This window comes from Mustela nivalis (assembly GCF_964662115.1).
Source record: "Mustela nivalis genome assembly, chromosome: 3".
Classification (NCBI taxonomy): domain Eukaryota; kingdom Metazoa; phylum Chordata; class Mammalia; order Carnivora; family Mustelidae; genus Mustela; species Mustela nivalis.
In genome coordinates this window covers 58,299,257-58,321,565 of record NC_139022.1, presented here as the reverse complement: position 1 = coordinate 58,321,565, position 22,309 = coordinate 58,299,257, and positions in this window count along the sequence as shown.

Sequence of the window (22,309 nt, the reverse complement as noted above, 5' to 3'; positions counted from 1 at the left end):
CTTATTTTTTATTCATTTTTAATGCTTTGGCCTGATAGGTCAACTCATATGGTATATATTTGATTTTAACTTTCTGCCAGTATAATTGATAAAAGCTCCCATACTTGTTCAAAGTTTAATGACTTATTTTTGTTTATAATCTTATAAAAATATGAACTTATAAATCTTCTGAGGTAATATTTGCCCTTTACTTTTGCTTATAGGGAGATTAGTCCTAAAAGTCAGCAAAAAGAGACAAACTGCCAAAATGTTTGGAGTATTAAAAGATTACCTTTGGTATTGTTTTTAAAAACCTGAATATTAAGTTCTGCATGCATATGGAACATACACAAATTTATACTGCTTTCACTAGAGACCATTTAATTAAAGAAGAATGAAAATTACTTAAAAACTTATTCAAAATTCATTTGGTAATATGAGGGTATAAAACACATGGAGTTACTAGACTCATAAATTCATAAATAAAGGAAGTAAATTAGAAAATAGCAGTGCTAATTTGATATAAAACACCAAATCAGTGGGGCATCTAAAAATGTCATTCAAAGTTGGAATATAGTTAAGAAAATGAGCTTTAAGATCTAATTAGGAACTAAGCCCAATAAAATCTCATAAGTTTTTTAGTGCTTAGGGTGACTATTGGAAATTTGCTTATATTAGTTCAACTTGGTCTTGAGTATCTCATTTTCTTGTTATTACATATTCTCAATTATCTGAGAATTTAAATGCAGGAAAAGGAACAGTAAAGAATGCTAAAGGTAGAAGTAGGTCATAATTTCATAAATACTATCATACATTGTTTTTTGAAAACCAAATAATTTTTTTTGAAAGCCTCAGAGGCAAAAATCTATAGTTTATATCAAAATTTGAAGGAGAGGAAACTTAATTTAGTTTGCTCCAAAAGTCAAGCCTGATTTTTCAAAAGAAACAAATTTATTCTTCAAAATACCAAATATAAATACACACACAAACACAGCCCCCTTCACAAAAAATATGGGACATCATATTTTAGAAAATAAAAATATGTCCTAAGTTATATTTTTCTATTTTATTTTATTTTATTTTATTTTATTTTATTTTATTTCTTTTCAGTGTTCCAGAATTCATTGTTTATGCACCACACCCAGTGCTCCACTTAATACGTGCCCTCCAAAATACCCACCACCAGGCTCACCCAAGCCCCCACGCCCCCAAAACCCTCAGTTTGTTTCTCTGAGTCCACAGTCTCATGGTTCGTCTCCCCCTCCATTTCCCCCAACTCACTTCTCCACTCCATCTCTTAGTGTCCTTATGCTCCACAAGTAAGTGAAACCATATGATAATTGACTCTCTCTGCTTGGCTTATTTCACTCAGCACAATCTCTTCCAGTCCCGTCCATGTTGATAAAAAAGTTGGGTATTCATCCTTTCTGATGGAGGCATAATACTCCATTATATATATGGACCATATCTTCTTTATCCATTTGTCAGTTGAAGGGCATCTTAGTTCTCTTAACAGTTTGGCGACTGTGACCATTGCTATGGTTTCCTTTTAAGAAATTGTTTGATCATAGTGGAACTTTTCAGGAAGGGTTTTATCTTGGATTTGTGAAGTTTACCAGTTCTCATTTTTGTGCAATTTTAAATAGGACACTGAACTGTAATAGCTCAATTTAAAGAACATGAATTAATACCTTACCTAGAAATGGTGTATTAAATGCAGGTGGAAATAGTCAATTAAATCAGTGTTTCTAATATTTTTATCTCATTTGTATCATTTGGTAAAATTCACAGAACCTGGTAACTTGAGTAAAAATGCAAAGGGGATGGAAAGATACACAGAGGCATATTACAATCTATAAATTATTTTTACCCAAAAAATACACAACTTCAAGTATCCTTTCCACATGTGGAAAAGAGTGTATCGTGTAGAGGAAACAAATCAGAAAAGGAGGTAAAGAAAATAGGCATTGGGAGGCTATATTGGGATAATTCTCCCATATTATTTGCTATCAAATGTATTTTCAGAGCTTCTCACCAAAGCGGGGTCAGAAATGGGGTGCTATGCACTAAGTGAATGGATATTTCCAATATAGTAATTTGGAGTCCTAGCACAACCATTATAGGACAAGGGATAGTTAAGTAATCCCATTGTTTAGAATCGGTGCACTGATGGAAGAAGAAAGGGACAGGAGGAAGAAAGATTAGAAACTCGAATTGATCTGATGCCATGAGGTTCAATTACCCCTACATGGGAAGTGCCAGGGCAAGCTTTTGGGTTTCACTTGGATAAAGGAGTAGCAAACTAAGGCAATTTCAGTTTACAATTTTTCTCAATTAAAAAAATTACAATGTGTTATTTTGCTAATTTGTTATTTAAATGATGGTATATTCATTTCATTTACTAATATTAAAAAGCTACTTTCTCTACATGTATTATCACCTTAAACTTGAAGGTTGAGGAAGTTTGAACTGCCATCAGAGCTGGTACAACCATGTCGAAACCTAACCCTAATCATAACCCTAACTGTAATCCTAACCCTAACCCTAACTGGTTAAAGGTTAAAGACTGAAAAATGGAAAGTGAAATTTCATTCTCCAATCTCTTTCTAAACTCAAATTCCTACACAATGAGATCTATCCCTAAGGCATGATAGGAAAAGCAGCAACTTATTCTTTAGAATAAAGAGAAGACTTGCTACTTGCAGATTTCAGTTTATCTCCTTTCATAATAATTTAATGCACTTACAACAAATTGAAGTAATTAGATTTTAAGACTTTAATTTGTCAGCCATAGCAATTTATAATTCTTAGTAGCAAGGATCCAGTCACTGATATGTATCAAAAGTATCCTTTTGGTATCAGGGGAAGGGGCTGATGTTCTTGATAAGAGTAATTTTGCCATAATGGAGAGATCAAATGACAAAGATAACCTTGAGTTAAATGTCATTCAGCAAGACAGTGGAACTGATGCACCTATACAAGGACATGGTAGGCAGTTGCACTGGTTATTCTTTTGTTGAACAATTGGTTAGCTTTATAGTCTGGAAAAAGAGATAGTTATCAATTTTATTTTGGTGAACTAGATTCGGTCCTGAATTCACTACTTCACTTTATAGTTGTAGATTTGACCCAAAGTTGAGTATTTTATCTCATAAGTATAAAATGCTAGCTGTATCTTTGAATATGGTTGATGAATTAATCTTCTCACAAATTGTTGAAGATTAAATTTTGCTGTAATTTAGCTTTTGAAAGGTTTGAGCAATTGTAGACTTCCCCACATTTTTCTGACACAGTATATCCATCAGTGAAATATGGCCATTGTCTTATACTGAACCATGACAATACAATGTATCTTCCAATCTAGAACAAGTTTGAAAGTAAACAAGGTACTATTAATTTCATTAGGATACCAGACAAAAGCCCAAACTATTTTAGACCCTTAATGGGGGCATCATAACTATGACAGACCTGTTTTCCATGAAAATATTTTATGCTGGAGTAGAAATAATCAGAAATTTTATGTGACTGTGAGGTTAATTTTACTGTGGCTTTCAAATGAAACTCAATTTATGGAACAAATAGTGTCTTGAAAAATGTTCCTAGGTTTTAATTTATGAGCATTATATTTGTTTCTGTTTTCAATTCTTCAAATTCATTTCCTTTTCTTATTTTAAAACCTTCCATATTTAATTATCCACTGTATATTGAGATTTTAGGTGATACTAACATATACTTTATATTTAATTTCCAATACAGAATAGAAAAATTGCCAACAAATTCATCAGTTGTGTTGGTGTATCTGTTGGTGATTTTGAGGGCATTACGTCTGAGTAGATATTGAATGTTGTCATTTAGCTACATTGGTTAAATTGTGTAGAATTTTGCGGGGGGGACATAGGTTTATAATAAAGAAAATTATAAATTCTGCTTTTATATAACAATTTATGCCAGATCACTTGAGAATTTTAATAGAGTTATGCTTTAAAAGAAACTATATCTTGCTGTCCAGTCAGTTTTGCTCCAGAAAGGATGATAAGTTTACTAGATTACAGAAATAGAGCTACAACTTTTAGACTAATTAGACAATGTTAGAGAGTTGACTTTGCAGACCTACTTAAACAAGATTCTCTGGTGGAGATTCTGTGTTACTATTCTCCTAAATACGAAGGAGTTTTGACTTATATTTCTATTCGTTATGGTACCTTGTGCATAGAAAACCTTTTAAAATATATGCAGACTGCAAAGTAATTATTTTAATGTCTTACTTCTTGAACCAAATTTCAAATTCTGAAAGAAATAACTCAGGTAGAACTGAGAGGGAATTTAGGTAACTGTTGACCTTTTTTATAGTTTTTTTTTCCTCATTCCTCTTATGAGATTCAAGCCCTTCCATGTAATTATCCAATCAGATTTAATGCAGAGAGATATCTATATAGATGTTCCTAACAATTCTATCTAGAGCTCCAAAATCACACTTTATCAAAATGTACTGATTAAAAGTTCCCCCTTGTCTTTTTTTTTGTAATCTCCAGAAGGAGTTGTCAATCAACTAGAAAGATCAAAGAGTGGAAATAGGATTTTTTTTTTTTAAGAAAGAAGAGATTCTGAGAATCATGAAAAACTGGATAGTTTATGTTTAACATTGTATTTTTAAATCTTAAGAGAATATCTGAAACTAATATTACATTGTCTGTTTTTTTTTTTAAGGATTTTATTTACTCATTTGAGAGAGAGAGGGAGAGCTGGTGAGAAAGAAAATGAGCAGTGGGAAGGGGTAGAGGGAGAGGAAGAAGCAGACAACCAGCGGAGCTGGGAACTTGATGCAGAATTCGATCCCAAGACCCTGGGATCATGACCTGAGCCAAAGACAGACACTTAACTGACTGAGGCACCCAGGAATCCTGGTAACTAACTGGAACTTAAATGAAAACTTAAAAAAAAAAAAATTATACTATGAAAAAAATCTTAAAGGCAAAAGTCAAATTATCAAAAATAATACTTAAGATCTAATGAATATCAGAACCAAGAAAGTTATATATAATGAGAATGTACAGAAATGGCCTGGATCACAGTTGAAAATGCAATAGTTCACATTTGTTAAATATGTACCATGTGTATTACCTTTAAAATGTATTTTTTTTTAATGGGAATGCTTCAGGATATCTTTGTCCTTATTTTACCCCTGTAGAAACAGAGGTTCAAAAAGTCAAAGGAGGGCACCTGGGTGGCTCAGTGGGTTAAGCCGCTCCCTTCTGCTCAGATCATATCTCAGGGTCCTGGGATCGAGTCCTGCATCGGGCTCTCTGCTCAGCAGGGAGTCTGCTTCCTCCTCTCTCTCTCTCTCTCTGCCTGCCTCTCTGTCTACTTGTGATCTCTGTCTGTCAAATAAACAAATAAAATCTTAAAAAAAAAAGTCAAAGGCATTGCCTGGTAACTCAACTATTAGGGGACAGAGAAGAGGTTCCAGCGAAGACCATGCAGATTATTGCCCAACTCGGCAGCCTTATAGACCTAGGAATTATTGCGGAAAAATAAGATTCCTCCTCTACTGACTCTACTGCCCCAGTTTAGAGTTTAGAGAAATTGAGGAATGCAAAAGGCGAGGCCAGGATTCTCATTTCTTTATAACCCAACTCTGTTCCCCACCATGCCATATTACATGATGAAAGAACACCTGTTGTTTTTTTATTAAAAATATTCAAGAGTAGCTAATAATGTTTCATTTTTGGCAGCGGAAAGAAAACACATATTTGGAAACTTGAAGGGCATAAATTATCCAATGAAACTAGTGGTTTCTATACGTACTTGAAATTCTAAGGGGAAGAGTGACATATGAAACATTAAGGAATACAAAAAGTTAACATGCAATTGAGTACATCCCTCTGCCTGTGGCTTTTTTTGTTGTATCAAAGGACCATCATCAAGTGTTCTGAAACAAATCTAAGTAAAATGATTCCTTAATAGTTCTTTATAAAAAAAAAAAAAAAAAAAAGTATGGCACACCAGGGTGGCTCAGTCAGTTGGGCGTCCGACTCTTGATTTTGGATCAGGTCATGATCTCAGGGTTGTGAGATCCAGCCCTGCTGTGGGATCCACACTCACTGTGGACTCTGCTTGAAATTCTGTAACCCTCCCCCTCCTTGTGTTCTCGCTCTCTCTTTCTCTGTCTCAATAAATAAATAAATAAAATCTTAAAAAAAAAACTTAAAGTAAACTACTAAACTGAAGAAAATTATAATGTTGAGAAAAAAATTTAAGATTTTATTTATTTATTTGACGCACAGAGTGAGATCACAAGTAGGCAGAGAGGCAGGCAGAGAGAGAGGAAGAAGCAGGCTCCCTGCTAAGCAGAGAGCGTGGTGCCGGGCTCAATCCCAGGACCCTGACTGAAATCATGACCTGAGCCGAAGGCAGAGGCTTAACCCACTGAGCCACCCAGGCACCCAATGTTGAGAAAAATTTAACACCAGCTATTCTATGTGAAATCTAGAGATCAGACTTCAGGTCCTCAAAATTTCCATGCCATATTTTTTTGGAGAAGACTATGAATCTCCTAATACTATGTCCTAGGTTTTCCTTCTTACTTTCTTCTTTTTTTCATCCTTGAGGTAGAATATAAGTAGTGGCTTATGTGTTCAGTCTTTCATTTTTGGTGGTGGTGGTTTGTTTTTGTTTCTATTTTATTTTTAATTGAAACTTTTTAAAAGAGAAATTTAATGTTCATAGAAAAATGGATGGGGGGGGGTACTGAGTATTTCCTCCCCATTTCCTGCTCTCTATAATCTATACCATTTTTAAGTATAATGCATAACTGCCGCATCTCATTTCATCCTAAAAGCAATCTTGTGTGTCATGGGTAGTCTAGGCCTCTCAATGGAAAACCACGGTTTACACAGGTTGTTACCTGCCTAAATTCACAGAGCTCTTAAGTGGGTACAGTATCACTTACTATAGTAATGTTTGCTAAATGCTTATTAACTGGTTTTCAGGTGAAAAAAAGAAAAAAGGGCCCTAATCTCTACCTGACAATTTTCTGGTGTAAATACTCCTATCATGACCAATTTCAGGCATCAACTCTGATGTCATTGAATCAGAGGAGAAGAAATGCTCTTAATCTGAAAATAGCAAATATATTAAGCTTTGCTAGCTATACACTGTCTGTTACAATTACTTAAACCCATCAGTATAGTACAAAAAAGTCATGGGCTAAACATAAATGAATACATGCAACTGCAAGTGTGTTTATGGATACTGAATTTCAAATTTCATATGGTTTTCAAATGTCACATAAGCTTATTTTTCTTTTGATTTTTTCCAGCCATTTAAAAATGTAAAAAGCATTTTTAGCTTGTAAGATACATAAAATATAAAAACAGGCCACCGTCTGCAGATTCCTAGTCTAGACTGTAGATAATTGGTTAAATTGGAAGAGACTAAGCAGAGTGGCATTCCTAACTAGTCCAGACATACCCATGTCTATAGTTTCTTATGTCTTACCTGAATCTTCTCAGCTTTGGGTCATCAGTTTCCATGGGCCTTTTGTCCCTCAAAACCCACCAGCTCTGGGGTGCCTGGGTGGTGCAATCAGTTAAGCGGCTACCTTTGGCGCAGGTCATGATCCCAGGGTCTTGGGATCAAGCCCCATATCGGGCTCCCCACTCAGCAGAGAGCCTGCTTCTCTCCCTCCCTCTGCCTGCCACTCTGCCTCCTTGTGATCTCTCTCTCTCATTTTGTGTCAAATAAATAAAAAAATAATAATAATAAGACTCCACCTCTAAGATGCCTGCTTCCTTAGGTGATTTCTTCTTCCTCTTCATCTCTATGGACATTTCTTGTGCTGAGCTCTGTGGCTGTCAGTATGAAGTTTGCAGCATACATTGGTTTGAAAAATTTTAGGAACCAAAAGAAATACACTTTATATACTAAAGACACATAAAAACATACACAAAATAGCTGAAACAAGCATTTCACGAATCAGATTTTTTTCCCATATCGATTGCAATTACTGTTATCTTTTCTATTCATTTCCATTCCATTCCATTCTCTTTTTAAAAATTTGTTCCTGGAGATTCATTAATGGGTCAAAATCTATAATTTGTAAAACCCTGATTTAATTAAAATGATTGACACCAAGTTGTGAATTCTCTATAAACTAGCTTGCCTCTATGGTCCCCTACACACACACACACACACACACACACACACACCACACTCTGGGCTATTTGCAGTTGCTAAGAGGAGCCATTAGTCAAGTGAACTATAAGTTGTGGGAAGTATGTAAAAGGTTTTTCTGAGCAGGGATTTCTAAGACTGTTCCTACTCAAGGAATTGTTTGTTGGGTCACTTCTTTCTCTTGTCAGTGACCCAGCATTCCCTCTCCATAAGCAAATATGCATCCTAGGGACTCATAATGACACGTTTTGGGGGCAATGCAGCTATGATATGCAAAACTCTATCCTGATTTGTAGAGGGTTCCAGCACAATATTTCTAAATTTGCATATGTTTTATATTCGTTACTTAGGTTTTTGTGATTTTTTTCCTGTTTCTCTACTCTTGTACAATACATCATCTACTTAGTTATAAACAAGGCAGCATGTGGATTAATCAGTCTACGAACACTGTTACTATTTTATGTTTTACTGAAAACATGCATTTTTATCCTTCTGCTGATTACTGAGCATGTGCATAAAACAAAACCAAATCAACATAAATCCAGCTTGAAAATATTATGTCAAAACATACATTGTACCAAAATGTTCTATGACTCCATCAGACCACCTTCTTTCTGTTATGCATATCTTTTCTCTGATGGCAAGCATTAGGGAAATGTAACTTTCTGACTCAACCTGGGAAATAACTTGAGGAAGCAGTTTATAGTCTGATGAAAGTTTTAAATCACCTTTGAGAAAATGATTCTGACTTGAACTAGGAAGTTCCTATTCAAATCATACCTTAGCATAAGAACTATGTGACCGTTAGCATATTTATGAATATAGGTCCAGTTTTTTACTCTGTAAAGCCAAAATAATACTATTCTACTTAGCTCATAGGCAGTGATTAGCTAATAAATGTAAATTTCTTTGTAAACTTGAAAGCACCCTAAAGCAGAATAAATCCTCTGTACATGAAGAACTATTAAGTCATCTTTGTCACTTCTAATTTCACTTTGATGGGGAAGCCACATCTCACCTCTGCTCCTCCCTCTGCATCTCTGTGGTATGACAGCCTCCGTTCACTTCTCCGTAAGGAGCCACATTTGGTAGCAGCAGGCAGCGTGTGTGTGTCTATATTCTGAATGCCTCATTTACTACTTTCTGTGGCTCAAATGCAGTGACAGAACAGGACTTTGACAGTTGGTGGGGAGAGAAATTTCAGCAATAGTAATAACTTGAATATATAGGCAAAATCTTTAACATTATCATGACTTATTGCTAGAAGACGCTGAATAAATGCATTAGACACACATCAGCTCTTTTAATTACCGTTTTAAAGCTTCACTAGTTCTTTTATCCTTTATGTTTAATAAGCTATTATAACTGTTTCATATTATCTTCGAATTAAACTTTTCTTCCATTAGAAAATGAAACCTTTAAAAATGATTGAAATATTTTAGTGCATAGTTGAAAAGTGTTTCAAAGTGAAAAAGTCACAGATAATTCTCCTTGCTTTTCTTTCATATATGTGTATGTACAGAATAATGGAAGAAACTCTTCAACAAAACCTGTATTTTATAAGGCAAAAACTTGAGACCAGCCATGGGAAGGGGAAAATGAAGTCCTATACCTTCCTAGGAGATCTGGGTAGAGGATCTGAGTTGTAATGTGTAACAGATGCTAGTTTCAGTTTCTAGGTCCCTTGAATACAAAATATGATTTTATTGTTTTGTTTTATTATTGTATTTTCTGATACTCAGATGGCTATGTTAAGTGAATTACACTAACTCAATTTATGGCACATTATCATCAATGATTCATGCAATCTCTCTCTTGTTTTACTCATTTATTTATTTTTTTCTTTTCCCCATGCTCCACTTCTATTCCCGTTTATCTGATACTCATAATAATACCATTAATATGTTTAATGTGTTTTTGATGTGTGTATATTTGGGCAAATGTGTATCACTTTGTGTTCATGTATTTTTTTATACTTTATATATTTTATTTAGCTTTTTAATTTATATTTTATTTATTTACATTTTAATGTTAAATGATTTATATTTATATATTATATATTTTGTTATTTAAAACACATTTTACAAATATAGTATTTTTTAATCTACCCATTGCTTAAAGATCATGTAGTAGAAAGATGGTTTTCTTTTTTTTTTTTTAATTTATTTTCAGCGTAACAGATTTCATTGTTTATGCCACACCCAGTGCTCCATGCCATACGTGCCTTCCTTAATACCCACCACCTGGCTCCCCCAACTCCCACCCCCGCCACTTCAAAGCCCTCAGATTGTTTTTCAGAGTCCATAGTCTCTCATGGTTCATCTCCCCTTCCAATTTGTGTTCATGTATTTTTAATGTACTTAAGTGGTATTGTGCTCTATATGATAATCTCTATCATCTTTCTTCACCTTTATCTTTAATGTTATGCTCTAAGAATATTCATGTTTCTTTGTGTACTTCTAATCCTTACTTCAACACTCAGTATTTCCTGCACATTATTCTTTGGTGTACATCAACTTTGTTTTCTCTTCTACTCTTCTAGTAGAATCCGACAAACTCTCTATTACTATGAATATTGCTGCAATGAGGATCAATATACACATCTCTCCAATGACTTCTGTGAGAATTTCTTAGAATTATACACCAGGAGTGGAATTCCTGGATTCTATCTAACTCATACATAGTTTATTTTATTAGGAAATGACAGTCTCTCCAGAATGAGTGTAAAAATTTACATTCTCAGCAGCAGAAGAAGGAAACTCATACAGGTCTTATCTATGCCAGTCCTTTGTATTATCTAGCTTTTTAATTTTGGGGGCCATTTTAAGGTATAATATATCTCATTGCTTTACATATATAATGCTCTGTTCACTAATAATTATAAACGTTTTCTTAATGTTTCTTAGCTTCTTTTGATTTCCTCCTCTCTTTTTACTTATTCTTACTTGTTTTTATTTATTTGTCAATTTCAATTCCTTTGTCAGTTTTTCTATAAGGGATGACTTGTTGGTTTGGGTGGCATGCTAATTTTTGTTTCCCTGTCACAGTAGACTTTAAATATCTTTTTCTATTCTATTCGATATGTACTAATTTTGTTCAGAATCCATTTTGAATACACATTCTTTGTTTTCTGTTATGTAAACAAACGCAGTTTTTTGCCTTAAGATTTGTGTCTTTGAAATTTTAAGAAATCCTTCTTTTTCATGAAGACGCTTTTCAACATTTCCTTCTAATGTTTTTATAGTGTTACATTTAACACGTAGTATTTAATTATTTTGGAATCCTCTTTTGATGTGATTTTAGGGATCTTAGGGGACCATAAGGTCATGTGGTCCGAATTTCCATCTGATCCCCAAATCTTTTACAATGTCCCTAATGAATCATCCTCAGCCTGTGTTTCGTCAACTCTGCCAATGCTTCTCCAAGTAATCCACACTATTGTTGATTAGGTGCCTTTACACATGGTCTTTGCACCTTGAAATGACATCTGTTCCACTGTAACTCCTACGCTTTCACCATAGGTGGTTCCTCTGGGGCAAAACAAAAGATTTACTTCATCTAATACATGACAGTTCTTTAGCTATCGTTGTGATCTTCAAAGATGTATCTTTCCCCTCTAGATTTAATACCTCAGCTACTTTATCTGTCCTCAGGTGCTCTGATATTCAGAAGCCTCTCAATTCTAGCTGTCCTCCTCAGTGCACAATTCATTTGATCTTTGATCCTTTTAAAACACTGTGTATGTAACTGGAAAATGATTCAGATGTGGTCTGGGAAGCACATAGTATAGTGAACTTCTTGTCTCTCTTTATATGGGCTCTTTCTGGTTGCTCCTTCCATGGTTAAGTTAATATAACTTACAAATGGTAGCACATCTTAATGAACAATTAAAAAAAAAAAAAACAAACCTCAAGTCTACTAATTACTACCACTGGTATGAATCTTAATCTTATCAGAGAAAAAAAATAAAGCAGTATATTTAGTGCAATTAAATTTATGATTGCAAAATCTTCCTTTAATGACCAAATTCTCAGAGACCTTTGACTTGCTATTTGTCAAGATTTGCACCAAGACTGGCCATATCTATGGTCACACTTCACAAAACCGGCATTAAGTACAGTACATCTGGTATTTTGACTTATCTCACAGGAGATCTAGTTTCCTTGGACCACTCCAAGTTAAATTGGCCATAATAATGCTATGACATGTCTCTCTCCTATTTTTAGGCCATATTTCCTCTCACATCATTTGGCTCTCAGCATGGAGGTATCTAAGAAAATATTAGAAGGATGATTTGCCCCCTCTAGGCAAGAAGGGGGCAAACCTTAAGAACCAGTGACAGGTTCCATGTGAGGAGAACCCAAAATGTGACAAATCTTGTCAACTATACGACATAGTGCTGCAGGTCTGTCAGCTCACTTTCAGTGTTCTAGTAAAGTATTAGTTACATCACATCCTCATGTAAATTCCAGCTGTGTGTCCTGAACTGGGAAAAGTCCTGGTGACTTTCATGGGGGGTATTGTTCATTGAAGTTTATTGCACTGAATTCTCTTAGTTCTTTTTCCCATACATTCCTGCCTACACTCTTTGAAAAATAAATACTTTTGCTACTTTGAGCTCCAATGTATTTCCCTAAGCATTTCTAGCCTATTTTGACAGGCTGTCTTTAGGTTGCTTTGGACAATCTAAGCAATTTGACTGAATGCATTTAGAATCAGCTTAGAAATCTATGGAGCTTTGTCTGATTATATACTAGCATGATTTATCTCATCCTTCAAAATCTAAGTCCAAGGTTATCTCTTCAGTGATGTCTTCCTCTGTTAGAATTAATGCTTTGTCTTTTTATACTTTCTTCAAAGACAATTCACAACATGATTATAGTATTTATTCACTTATTGAGAAAACATTTGAGTTCCTATTACAAATCAAACTCTGTGTTAGGGACTAAGGGTTCATAGTTGAACAAAAGTTAACTCCTTGCTTTAAATTAATTTACAATCCAGTTGTGGAGATAGACATGTAAACCCACTTGCATAACAGGAAAATGTAGGACCATACCAGTTAAATTTTAACAAAAACTTTGTTTACAAATAATAATAATAATAATAAATGCTAAACACAATTTCAACAAAGTGTGATAACTCTCAGGGTAAAGATATGTGTGAGAGATAGAGTTTTTGTAGGGAAGTGATCAAATTGCCTTGGATTTGAGTCAGTTAAGGTTAGCCACATGAGACATTTGACTTGGGTCTTGAAGAAAAAGCTTGTTTGGTATATATTGCAGTCCAGCTTGTTTGGTATATATTGGCTTCCACCGTCAAAATGCTGTGCTGCTTGGACTAGAAAACATGAGTTCTTTATTTCCGAATTATCACTGCCTGGCAAGAAAATGGATCTATAGCAAATTGTCAAAAATATTGTGTTCTTAAACCAGGGACTATGTCTATGATAATCATAAATGCTGAATAGCTTACCTTCAATAAAACATTCCTCCTAGTTAACCATATAAATAAATTAGCACTGCTAGGGAAAACAAAAACAAAACCACTAAACTGTGAAAAGGGGAAAGTAAGGGACATACTGGGGGCACTTATTCATTCAAAGAAACACTTATTTCTAGTGTTCAAGGAAAAAGGAGGGAGAAAGATAGTGGTAAATGTGTTTCTAATCTGAAAACAACCAGCTTTGTCATTTCTACTCCCTCCACAAATACTCTCCCACACATCCATGCAGTCTTCTAAGAGGTGTTTCTCATTATTAGTTTTCAAAAACAGTTACTTTCACACTGACTCGCACATCACTCTAACAATTATTGACCTCAAAAATAATGGCCATATCCTAGATGCTATGCAAGTCATTTCAGTCATCTCCTTTACTAAATATAAAACTCCTAAGGTGTGTGTGCCTTCTCCCTGTAGTGCAGATAAGTAAAATGAAGTTCGTTAAGTTGATCACACCACACAAGAAGCAGAAGCCTGAAACTAAGCCTGCCTAAGTCTGAACTCTAGGCTTATTTTATTAAATCACTCTACCTGCCTAATATATATTTATAAATGTGGCATAAATTAAAGAGATTTATACAATCATGATCCAGCCATAGGAGCAGTGTAATTTTCCTGCGATTCGGAGGCAGCCAAAACAAAGCCAGTGGTTAAGGAGAACTTTAGACTCTGGCCAGTTTTATGTGTTGGGAGGAAGTTTGTGAAGATGAAGGCACTATTCATAAAGACAAGTTGTTGTAGCAATCAAGAACAATTCTAGATATAGATTTGAGATTGCAAAGGAGGTTAGGGAGATGTAGATACAGAAATAAGTTAGGAGGGGTCAGTTGGTAAGTTACCCAACTAATGCCTGGTTCTTTTGAGCATATTAGGCATTGGATTACCCAAGCTGTTTCACTTTTTGAGCAGTGATGGGTGGCCAGTTGAGAACAATGAATAAAATATATTACAGTGGCGATTTGAGTTAGATCTTCTTCCCTGGAGACCAGTATAGCGCTTAGACCATAGCAAACAGGGTCTTTCCTATGACTTGGATTATTTTTCTTGAAATTTCTAAATCTGTCAGTGTTGGAACATGGTAAGGGGTGGGGGAAGAGGTTGGAGGATAAAGGTAGGCAGCAGTGCTACTCTGTTATTGGGGCAGATACCCAAAGCCTGATGTAAAATATATGTAAACTCTGAAAATATGTCTTCCCTTTAGGGTGCTTTCCAACCCTCCACAACACATGTCATTAGGGTTCAACACATGCCTCAAGAGTTTCAAGATTTTTGCATATGAGGTTACATACTTCCTTAACCAGGCTGGGGTTCCACAAGGACCCCTGGAAAGTGGATCACTCTCCTCTGTTACTTTTTTCCCCCAAAATTACTTGAGATAAGAGACCAGAATGGTGCTAACACACTGACTTAGGGTGAGTCCCATTTACCTTTCAACAAGGATAAAGGCACTTAAATAACCAATTGAACAGAAGACAAATGTCTAAGTACCAGTTCTCTGTTCATCACTCGAAATCTTCATCATTAAATCATTATTTTTCCCACGGGCTATTAATTTTATAATACCTTTTACAGTCAAATTGCTGGTAAATGCCTAGATTCTGGGGGAGAAAAAAGATTTATCTGGCTAAGACTCTGTCGAGCTCTAAAATGAAATTCTGGTGTGGTGAGTGCAGCTGCAGAATTCAGAAGCTGGGGGCTGGGGACCATCTTTCTGGGCCAGCAGCTGTTCACAAACACACTCTAATGGAGCAGGAGCGAAACTTGGTGGTACCACAATAGGAGAAGCACTACTATGGGCTCTCAAAGCTTTTTTTTTTTTTTTTTTTCCCCTTAAAGGGATGATTTACAATTGACATTTGAGTTGAAAAAAAACACTTTTGATGCTCTGAAATATATTTCAACCCATGACTACTTATTTTTATGAAGGATTTTTAAATGTAATTTGTATAACTTATTATGAGAGTCTAGAACGTGTGCTAACAAGATTTAGAGTGCTTTGATTTTTTTTTTTTTTTCTCCTGGAGGGGTGGGGTTGGAATGGAGAAGTCTTGAATAGAAGATTGAAGTGGAAAAAATAAATCTGTGAAGGCAAGAGTGATGTGGTGTGCAATAACCAGCTCAAAGGCCTCAAAGGTGCTTCAGCAAGGCTGCCTCTAGCCCGAAGTGATGACGTGCATCTTGGGAACTTTCTGTGAGTTCTGTACTTCAAACTTCTTCATGGGGCCCTAATATAAAGGCCACAGTGTGTTCTATCAGAGGAGCCCAAGGACATGGAGTTTGGATCATTAATACAGATCCAACCATATCACAGACTCTTTCAGCTGAAAAGTACATAGAGTCCATTTCTGCTAAATAACATTGTTCTATTTCATTATTAGTTACTTCTGTTAATCTCTTACTGTGCCTAAATTATAAATCAAACCTTATCATAGATATGTATGTATAGGGGAAAAGCATAGTATATGTAGGCCTCAGCACCATCCCCAGTTTCAGGTATCTAGTGGTGGGGGTCTTGGAATGTATCCCCTGTGGGTAATGGTGGGGGAGGGTACTGTGCATTAAAAGGATTACACACCATGACCCAGAGGGATTTGTTCCAGGGATTCAAGAATGATTTGCTATTACAGTTGTGGTACAGCACATTAACAAAATGAAGGACAAAATCATATGATCATCTCAATATAGGCAAAGAAAAGCATTTCACAAAATTCAACATCAGTTTATAATAAAAACCATCAACTAAGTGAGTATAGAGGAAACATAACTCAGTATAATAAAGGCCATATACATCAGACACACAGTTGCCATCATACTTAATGGTGAAAGGCTGAAAGTCTTGTCTCTAAAATGAGGAACAAGATAAAGATGTCCACTCTCACCACTTTTATTCAACGTTGTGTTGGAAATCCCACACAGAAATAAGGCAAGAGAAATAAATAAAAGGCATCTAATATGGAAATTGGAAAGGAAGGCATCTAATATGGAATTGGAAAGGAAGAAGTAAAATTGTTCCTACTTGCAGATGACATGGCAATATATACATAGAAAACAAAACCCTAAAGACTTCATAAAAAACCTGTTAGAACTAATGAATGAATGCAAAGTTACAGAATACAAAATCAATACTCGAAAATCTGTTGCATTTCTATATACTAATAATGAACTATCAGAAAGAGAAATAAAGAAAGTATTCCCATTTACGACTGAATCAAAAAGAAAAAAAAAATACCTGGAATAAATTTAGCTAAGGAAGTAAAAGACCCTGAATACTGCAAGACATTAATGAAAGAAATCAAAGAAGACACAAAAAAATAGAAAACAAATAAATAGATATTTCTTCTCACTAATTGGAAGAATTGATATTGTCAAGATATCCAAACTATCCAAAGCATCCTACAGATCAAAATTGCTATGGTCGGATGCCTGGGTGGCTCACTTGGTTAAGCATCCTCCTTCAGCTCAGGTCATGATCCCAGGGTCCTGGGATTGTGATAGACTCCCACACTGGGCTCGTTGCTCAGTGGGGAGCCTGCTTCTCCCTCTGCCTGCACCTCCCCCTACTTGTGCATGTTCTATTTTTCTCTGACAAATAAATAAATAAAATCTTTTTTTTTTTAATTGCTATGGCGTTTTTCACATACACAGAACAAACAATCTTAAAAGTTGTATGGAACCCCAAAATACCCTGCATAGCCAAAGCTATCTTGAGAAAAAACAAAACTAGAGACATCACACTACCTGATTTAAGTCTATATAGCAAAGTCTAGAAAGTCTAGAAATAAACCCCTGCATATATGGTCAGTTAATTTAAGACAAAGGAGCCAAGAATATACAATGGGGAAAAGATAGTGTCTTTAATATAAGGTATTGGGAAAACAGGACAACCACATACAAGGGAATGAAAATGGACCACTATCTTATAGCACACATAAAAATTAACTCAGAATGGATTAAAAGCTTGAATGTATGACCTGAAATCATAAAATTTCTAGAGCAGAAAATGAACAGTAAGTTCTTTGACATAGGTATTAATGTTGTTGTTGTTGTTTTTAATCTGAATGCAAAAAAAAAAAAAAGTAATGGGACTACATCATATTGAATACCTTCTGCACAGCAAAGGAAATCACCAATCAAATATAAAGGCAACATACTGAGTGGGAGAAAATATTTGAAAAATCATATATCTGATAAGGAGTTAATACCTAAAAGATATGAAGAACTCATATAACTCAATAGGAAAAAAAAAAAGATTAAAAATGAATAGAAGATGTGAATAGACATTATTCCAAGAGGGCATACAAATGGCTAACAGGTAATTGAAACTTTTGTTCAGTATCTTTAATCATCTGGGAAATGCAAGTTAAAACTACAATGAGATACGACTTCATACCTGTTAGAATGACTGTTACAAGAAAGGCACTATAACAAGTGTTGGTGGGGATGTGGAGAAGAAAGAAACCATGCATTGTTGGTGGGAATGTAAATTGGTGCAGCCAAACAGTATGGAGATCCCTTAAAAAGTTAGAAATAGAAGTACCATATAATCCAGAAATTCCACTTCTGGATATTTATTCAAAGAAAATCGAAACAATAACTAGAAAAGATGTATGTATCCCCATGTTCATTGTAGCATTATTTACAATAGCTAAGATATGGAAACAACTTGAGTGTCTACTGATAAATGAAAACTGAATAGATAAAGAAATACATATATTCATGCATATAATTCATGTAATAATGTATAATAATGCATATAATATATAGTGATACATATAATATGTAATTACATGGGTATAAAATAAACATATAAGAACATATATAATACATAATAATTATTATTCAGCCATAAAAAAGAATGAAATCTTGTCATTTGCAGCAACATGATGGAACTTGAGGGCATTATGCTAAGTGAAATAAGTCAGACAAAGACAAATACCATATGATCTCTCTCATATGTGAAGTAAAGCAAACTGAAAGAAAATAAACTTAATCAAAAACCAAGTTCCTGGATACAGACTGGTGGTTGTCAAAAGGAGGGGTGGTTGGAGACTGATTTTTGTCTTTTTTAAAATTTTAAATTGTTTAAATAATAATAATAATAATAAAGGATAATATTAATTCTGAGTGGCACTTTATGGGTCCTTGGGAATATATTTTAATACATACCAATATATTTAAATATATCTCTATATACCTATGTCTGTATCTATCTATATCTATATATCTTATACCTTTTTGGACATTAGTATTTACTATATAATATAACATATTATATATTATGACATATTTTATAATAAAATAAATATAAATTCATAATTTATAAATTTTAGGAATTTAATAATAATTTATTTATAATATATTTATATAAATTCATATGAATTTATATGTATATTTATATTTATATATAAATACCTGTTTAGGCATTATTTTTATTTGCCTAGCTCCTGTGGGCACTTAAATTTATTATGATCAGTTCAAAAAAAGGTCATCTAGGTAAATAAGTCAAACTGATATGAAGTATAAGTACTGTAGTTGGGGGAGAATACTTCTAAGTATTTCTAAGAAATGTTGAAAATAAGGAAATTTATAAGCTGAAATATTAATGATATTAGGCATTTATATATTGCCTGCTCTTAATGATCTTTACCAGAAAGCTATTTTTTCCAATGTATCAGGAGTTATCATTGTCATCTAGCAACATGTTCAAAAAATGATTTCAGAGGCACAAGTAAGCAAAATTGTGTTGTAGCTAGAATTGTGGACTGAAAGGAATAGGACATGTATTTGCCTGTGAGAGAGGGGTAAAGTCTCCCTAATTTTTTTAGGTAAAGTAGTCCATTCAGTTAAATATCACTTCAAGACCTTTCCTTTGAATCAACTTCTTTATCTTTAACCTGACCTTCTCCTCGAGTGTTTGTGTTTAAATTGTTTATTGATACCATGCGTGATAAAGGTCACAGTCAGTAATATGCCCTATTTCATATTTTACATCATGCAGGTCTAATGTTTCTGACCAAACCCCAAAGGAATGAGTGTTAGTCTCAGAGTTCAGCATTAAGAAAATAATTGAATTTGTCTGGCTCTACAGTATAAAATGATTTGAAGGACAAAGAGGAGTAATAGTCTGAAAGGCCAAGTCAGAAAGAGGAGCAGTGTTTGGAGAATATTCTTATTTTCCCCCACAGAAAGCCATACTTCTGTAGATAGTTGCGTGAAATACTTACGCAAAAGATCTCAAGCCAAACAAAGGACAATCTTCATAATTTTCTCTTCATTTTCTGGGTATTTTAGAAAAATTCATTTCAACAGGGGTGGGAAATAACAAGGAAAAATGGAGTGACTGGAATGGACGAGTTGGGCCATTTCCTCATTTTTACTTTGCATGAGTGTAACATTACTTCAGGATAAAGTCAAGTTGGGACTGTGTGGCTTTATGGAAAAATAGTTGTAGTTATAAACTTAACAGGTTAAAATCAAGGACTCTCTTGGTTTTTCAGAATATCACAAACTTGAGCCATTTTTACCAGCTTCTAAAATGTCTTGAGCATGTGCTGTGCTCCAAGCACTATTCTAAGCACCTTGGATGTGCTCTCTTAATCTGTTCAAAGTCCCAGTGCTGGAGATACAGTTATATCCCTCTTGTATGGAGGAGAACCCGAGGTCAAGAGTCTAAATAGCTTGCCCAAGACCACAGAGCTAGTGGTAAGCATAGGATTTGAATCCCAGGCAGATGCCTTCCTCACGGGTTGCTGACCACTAGGTCTAGAGCTTAACATTTTGCCTTTGCTGCATCTAGAATGCCTGCAAAACATGTCCTTTTCTCAAAAGTCTGTAATTCATATTTCAAGAATCTTAAAACTATCTTTAAAGTGAGGAAGGAAGTCTGCTCCTCACTTTCTGTTTTACCAATAGAGAAACAGGGTCCACACTCAGAGTCTCACGCTGAGGTAAGTGTCCCAGAAGAAACTAGGACTCAGGACCTCTGTCATGTTTCAGGACTCCCAGGGGTCTGTATACTAGACCAACTGATATTTCTTGACTGTTTACTGTTTTCTGGGCACTGTGCCAATTTTATTTGCTTCATCTCACTGCATTTCCTCTCAAAAATTTTGCATCTCCTCAAACTTTCTGCATTTTAATTCTTCATTGGAAATCTTCCTTTCATCAAAAAATAGGAACCACATTTTTAGACCTCTCTTCTTCAGAGCAGTCATCAGAGTGGGTGCATTGCAAACGTAGGTGGACTGAGTGAGAAGTCACTGGAAGGAGACAGATGAGGCAGGTAGATTGACATACACAACTTTACTCTTCCCTTGCTCTGAGGAGCTGACAGTAATTTACCTGAGATTCAACTTGTTCCTCCTTGTTTCAATCCACTCTCTTGCCTTTTTCCTACTACACCATCATTTCCTCCCAAATGATAAAATTTGTCCAGGGTAACTTGTCCACGCTTTAAACATGTCTCAAAATATCCTTAATAAGAGAGTCAATATGGGGTTCCCTTTGTCTGTGCTGTTTCTATTCTTACAATATTATAAATGTTCTACCTCCCCATATGGAATAGAAACTCTCTAGAAAGTTATGATAGCTTTATATATTTTATAAATATGTTATAAAATTGAAAAGTCTAGACAGACTTATAGGTATTCTTTGATAGCAAAGTATCTATTTGTACTATTGACTTTCCCTTGACTTGTTTGTACCTTGAGGAATAATAGTCTGAAGGCTAGGGCTGAAATGCCTTTATTATCATTAACTGAAAAGCAGAATGAATGCACATTGACCTTAAAATATAAAGTAATAACAGCAACGTGAAGAAAGCGTATTGCCATTGTTAGTGGAAAATTATATTGATGCAGGTATTAAAAGGTAATATACATTTTTTTCAACGAGATTTTATTAAAGATCAACCTTTCTGAAAACAATCCTAAAAACACCCTTTGGACTTTCTTTGTTATTCTCTTTGTTACTTTTACAAGGTTCTTTCAGAAAGTACCAATTTTATTTTAAAGTCTTAATCAATATTTCACACAGTGAAATCTTTTCCTTTGACACAATGAGTTATCAAAGCATTTTTTCTTCCTGAGGCAGCAGCTTTGAGCTGTAACTGACAATAGATCTTGTGGATACTGTCTGTGTCAAGATTAGATCAGACACCATGGGGATTCCTTTTCATGTTTGTAACTCTTAAATCAGCATAAGCAATACACAAATTTCTCCATTCTAAAGGTGAGTTTTCCTCAGTGGAATGACTATTGCTGATCGTATTTGATTTTCATTACTTCAAAAACAAAATAGAACTGTATAGCTGGAAATCGTACCTGAATATATACTTATTTGACACTTTCATTTTCTCCAAAACCACAGTAAAAATTTCTCTTTAATATATTGTCTACAGTTTAAATGGCATATGCAATTAAATCTTTCAAGTAAAATATTAGTCCTCTGTTAATACAAACCCCTTTCTTTTTATTTATTTATTTATTTATTTAAAAATTTTAAGATTTTATTTATTTATTTGACAGAAATCGCAAGTAGGCAGAGAGGCAGGCAGAGAGCGGGGGAGCAGGCTTCCCGTTGAGCAGAAAGGCTGATGTGGAGCTCTATCCCAGCACCTGGGATCAAGACCTGAGCCCAAGGGTGAGGCTTTAACCCA